Here is a 5,026-nt window from a genome sequence, read left to right on the forward strand (position 1 = left end):
TAATTAAATCATGGGGGCAGTTTTCCCCATGCTGTTCTCATGATAGTGAATAAGTCTCATGAGATCTAATGGCTTTATAAGGTGCTTCTGCTTTTGCTTCTTCCTCCTTTTCTTTCTTGCCACTGCCATGTAAGAAGTGCCTACTGCTATGATTGTTAGGCCACCCTAACCATGTGGAACTGTAAGTCCATTAAACCTCTTCCTTTTGTAAATTGCCCAGTCTCAGTGGTGTCTTTATCAGCAGCATGAAAATGGATTAATTCACAGGGCAATGAAGAGATTGCTATTCCTTTTAGATTTTTTTTCACAAATGAATGGTATTTATAAGTATGTTCTTTATACTAGATTTTGAAATAGCAACAAGATGAATCACACATAAGCTGAAACAAATTCTAAGAGCAGTGTACATAAGAGGAAATTTTTGATTTAAGACTATCTTATTTATTTATTCTATATTCTCCACTCCTTGGGAAGTAGAAGGTAAAATAAGAAAAGCTATATACTATAATGAGAATATGGGAAAAAGGGAAACAGACATCTCAAAGGACATATTCCACAGCAGATTGCAACACTCATATTAGATTCTGTGTCTAATTTAAAGAAATGGAATGAAATCATTACTCCATGTAAAAGTTGCATTCTACACTAATAATAAATTCAGAAAAAAACAATGTTTTCCTGACAAAACATCAATTTCTATTACCATTAAGTTTCGTTTCCCAGTAGAAGAAAGAGTTAGTAACGTGACCTTGAATTTAATTGGTTTTCACAAAGAAAACTAGAAACCTCAATAAATATTCACATTAAAATACTGGATTAAAGTTCCTTGAAAATTACCTTATAGTTAGTAATTTTGATAGTCATGTACTCATTGTCTTTCAGCATCAAATCCATTCCTTATACTCCACTCTGAGATGCTGGTACTAAAATTTTGCAAACTGTATTCCTGATTTCCATGATTATGTCCAACGGAGGCTTTGAAGAGGAGGATGAATGAAGTGAGAAGGAACTCTCCCCCATTTATGTTTTGTTCTTTTTTTCTGCTGTTCACATCAGCATAACTCAAAAGAGAGAGGGATCTCCAGTCTCCAGCCTCTTTTGCCAGTCCTGATTTCAGCCTCATCACCCTTCTTACAGGAACCAACAACCAAGAGGCACCTCCTCTTTGGAGATTGAGTGCCAACCCTACAGGGCTTCACAAAGAACTCTCAGGCCTTGCTCTTCCCAGTTCTTTTCCCATCTTTGTTTTCATCAGTTATAATCTTTGGATTAGCTTAGTGCTCCCTTTTTGCTGTTTTAGTTCGACAGTTCTTGTAAAACCATTGTGCTCTCTATAATATCTCCCCTGTGTGAAGCCCTTGAGTGATATAGTACTTTAAAAGGTGAAAAGATTCAGCAGCATATGTTCAATAATACATACAGACCTAAATCAAGCTCAGGTTATCTGATTATCTGGATTTCTTTACTAATCCTTGAGTCTCAGTTTACCTCAAGTATTTGATCCTCAGCTATCAGCCTGGGTTAAAGGGGAGATTATACAGCATATTTATTCCATGTGGGAATCAAGGTGAACCTCCTACATCAAAATGGAAGATTATCAATGATTTATTAAGTTCATAATCACTACATGATCTGAATACATGCTTTTTTCCATTCATGAAAAAACCTTAAACACTGCAAAAAATAATGCAGCATCAAGCTAACACAGAACTGACAATTTTCAACACAGAAACCTGATCATTTGTATTTGTTTGGAAGCAATTCTCTGGTGTTTTTATTTCCTCAGATGCTCTTTTGAAGAATCTTGCATAACAAAGAGCCTTGGAAGTTGGAGATAGTGTATCACTCCTTAGGAGAGAGACCTCCTGTCTGATCAGTGTAAGAAACATAGAGAATGCTTTTCTCCTCAGAGACATTCTAGGAGAGTAAAGTCTTCCTTCTCCTTCCCAATCTAAGGATAGCCTTAGATTCCAGGCAGAGTTTCTCTGGAGATAAAGATGGGCAGGTTGTCTGGCAGATCCCTTATACAACTGAGGGTTTTTAAAGTGCAGTGTTTCTCAGCTGTGATATAAACCCTTGTGATATAGTTTGTGTGTGCAGAGTCCTGGTCACTTTAAGCTGCTATAACAAAGTATCATAGACTGTGTGGCTTATAAACAATAGAAACTTATTTCTCACAGTTCTGGAGGCTGGAAGTTCAAGATCAGGGTGCCAGCATGGTTGGTTCTGGTGAGGACCATTTTCTGGGTGGCAGATTGCCACTTCTCTTTGTAACCTCACCTGGCAGAAACAGGAAGAAAGAGTTCTTTGGGGTTCTTTTTATAAGTGCACTAATTCCATTCATGAAGGCTTCATCCTCATGACCTAATTACCTTCTAAAGACACCTTCAAATGTTATCACATTAAAAGTTAAGATTTCAACATACAAAATATCAATCTGTAACACAAAATATTTACCCGTGCCACCCCCATGGGATTTGGAAGGTAAAGAGAACTATGAACCCACGTTGCCTGCCATGTGGCGAACAGTAAACTGTCTAGAACCATTTGAGTGCATCTCATTGTCTTCTTATTGAATCTATGCAAGTGAGCCTAGACAGCTACATAACTCCAACACATTTCCAGTTAATACTAGTGCTTAAAGCCATATATATATATATATACGTGCATGTGTGTGTGTGTGTGTGTGTGTGTATCCACACACACTATACTAAGTACACATTTCATGGATTAAACTACTTTTTTTAGGTAAATATATATATACACACACACATACATACACACACATATATACATACACACACATAGACACACACACATATATCGCTTAACCTTAGCAGGTAATTATTATTTTTTATCTTATTTTCTTTCAGGTCAGATGGGTAACATGCTGCCACCAAAACAGGATTTGAAGAAGGTACGTCTCACATGTGCACATAAACACCCAATCATCATGCTTGAGAATAATTACTATGTTCTGAGTACTTAAAGAAAATTACAGTTTTTAAAAAGAGCAGCATTCTTATTACTTTCATTAAATGGACAGAATTCCAAAAGTAGGAGTTTATTCACTTGAGATAGAGTGGCACATAGTGAGATATTATGTGATTATGACCTTCCTTCATCTCGATCATGTTTACATGTGTAAGGATGTGCATTGAAGATAGAAGATTTTCCACAATGTCTGGTATGAACCTTGTTATGCAGGTTTGTGTCATCTGATTTGTATGCTCTGTTATTTCCTTTTTGCCAGGTGGTGGGAGGGCTCCCCAAATGTTTACAACTTATCATTCGTTAAAGTATATTTCTGATATTACTGTTTCATATTCTGTTAGTGCTGATTTATTCTTATTACTCTAGAATCTTCCTTGATTTATCAAAGTCTGCTTTTTCTATCAGTTTGAACAACTTATTTGCATTTGTTAAAAAAAATTACAAAGTTCTAGTGTACCTACATTTTTCAAAGTGTTATTTTCAATTTGTATTTTATCTATTATCTTTCAATGTTATTTTTAATTATAATTTTTCAACTAATTTCTTTTTTATAAAGCTTATTTTTCCTGCATTATATTTATAATATCAACCCTTCATACATAGATTTTATTTATTGACTTATTTTTAGTTCTTGAACCATTTGTACTAATTCAGGTTGTATTTTTTTTTAGTTCATTATGTCTGAATCCTGAAGGCTTTACTTTTCTTTCTTTTGGAATGTGCTCTGTTATTTGTTTTCTTAAATAATGTATTTTAACCATAAATTGAAGGAAGACATAGTCATGTAATCTGCTGGCTCCTTTACACTAGCATTAAATCTCCTAGTCTGAGATCCTTTATACAACACTCTGAGTATCATTCACATATGCCTGTACCCCATACCATTGATCCTTTATATCTGTTATGTCTTATATCAGAAATGCCTAGAAAATCATGTCATACCATGCAGCTCAGGATGGACAGGAAAAATGCAAACACTTAGTTTCAAAAACAGGTGATATTTTGTAGTTCTTCCATTCCTGCTGGTTTTCCTTTGCTATCGACTCACTTTGATCAACTTCTTGACGTGATCAATTTCTTGTACTGGATATTTATACGACTTATGGATTGATGCATTTTTATTGTTTGCTTATTTACTTATTTAACTTGCTAATGCTCACAGGTCTAGTTTACTCTTGGTTCTTTTATTTCTACTTAGAGCAGCCTAATAGGCAGGCAAAAACTTGCATTTCAAAGAAGGGTTACATTATAATCAGAAACCACTGGCCTGTAGACTTGGCTTCACATTGACTACATGGTTCAACATTGAATAATAATTTTTGCTTGAATCTCATTTTTACTGTATGAGGTATTTTAGCATTGCCTGAGATGCTATCTAATATTTCTTTAGACAGCTTTCCAGGAGTCCTCTTTTCTCAGTAGGTGATTCGTTCCAACACTCCCAAATGATACCTGAAACTGTGGATAGTATCTCATCTTATATATACTATGGTTTTTCTGTACATAGATACTCATGATACAGTTTAATTTACAAATGACATACAATAAGATAAACAATATTAATAAAATAGAAGAATTTTAACAATATAGTGTAATAAAAGTTATGTGGATGTAATCTTTTTCCCTCTCAAAATATCATATTATAATTGACCTACGCTTGTTATTTTATTACTGTTGTGGTCTGTTGAACTGATCACCAAGAAGGCTATTGAGAGACTGTCAGGTGGGTAGCATACACAGCATGGATATGCTGGAGGAAGGAATGACCCATGTCCAGAGCAGGATGACCCAACATGTTATCATGCTACTCAGAACGACATGCAATGTAAAATTTATGAATTGTTTGTTTCTAAAATTTTTCATTCAATTATTTTCTAACAATGGCTGACCACGGAAAACCAAAATGGCAGGAAGTGAAATTACTGATAAAGTGGGACTACTGTCTTAGCTTTTTCTTCTTCTAAACTTTTCTTCTCCTCAATTATTTGTTCTTAAAAAAATAGTATTTTATGGTGCATTTGTCCATCTCCCC

General features: G+C 34.8%; 1 non-coding gene across 1 annotated transcript; it reads right to left on the bottom strand.

Moving 5' to 3' along the window:
* Positions 1-2,872: 2,872 nt before the first annotated feature.
* LOC112428561 (small nucleolar RNA U13) lies at positions 2,873-2,974 on the bottom strand. The gene has a single exon (XR_011625216.1). It is a non-coding gene; the product is annotated as a small nucleolar RNA U13 (small nucleolar RNA).
* Between the last annotated feature and the right edge of the window lie 2,052 nt (positions 2,975-5,026).

This window comes from Macaca nemestrina, chromosome 6, assembly GCF_043159975.1.
Source record: "Macaca nemestrina isolate mMacNem1 chromosome 6, mMacNem.hap1, whole genome shotgun sequence".
Classification (NCBI taxonomy): domain Eukaryota; kingdom Metazoa; phylum Chordata; class Mammalia; order Primates; family Cercopithecidae; genus Macaca; species Macaca nemestrina.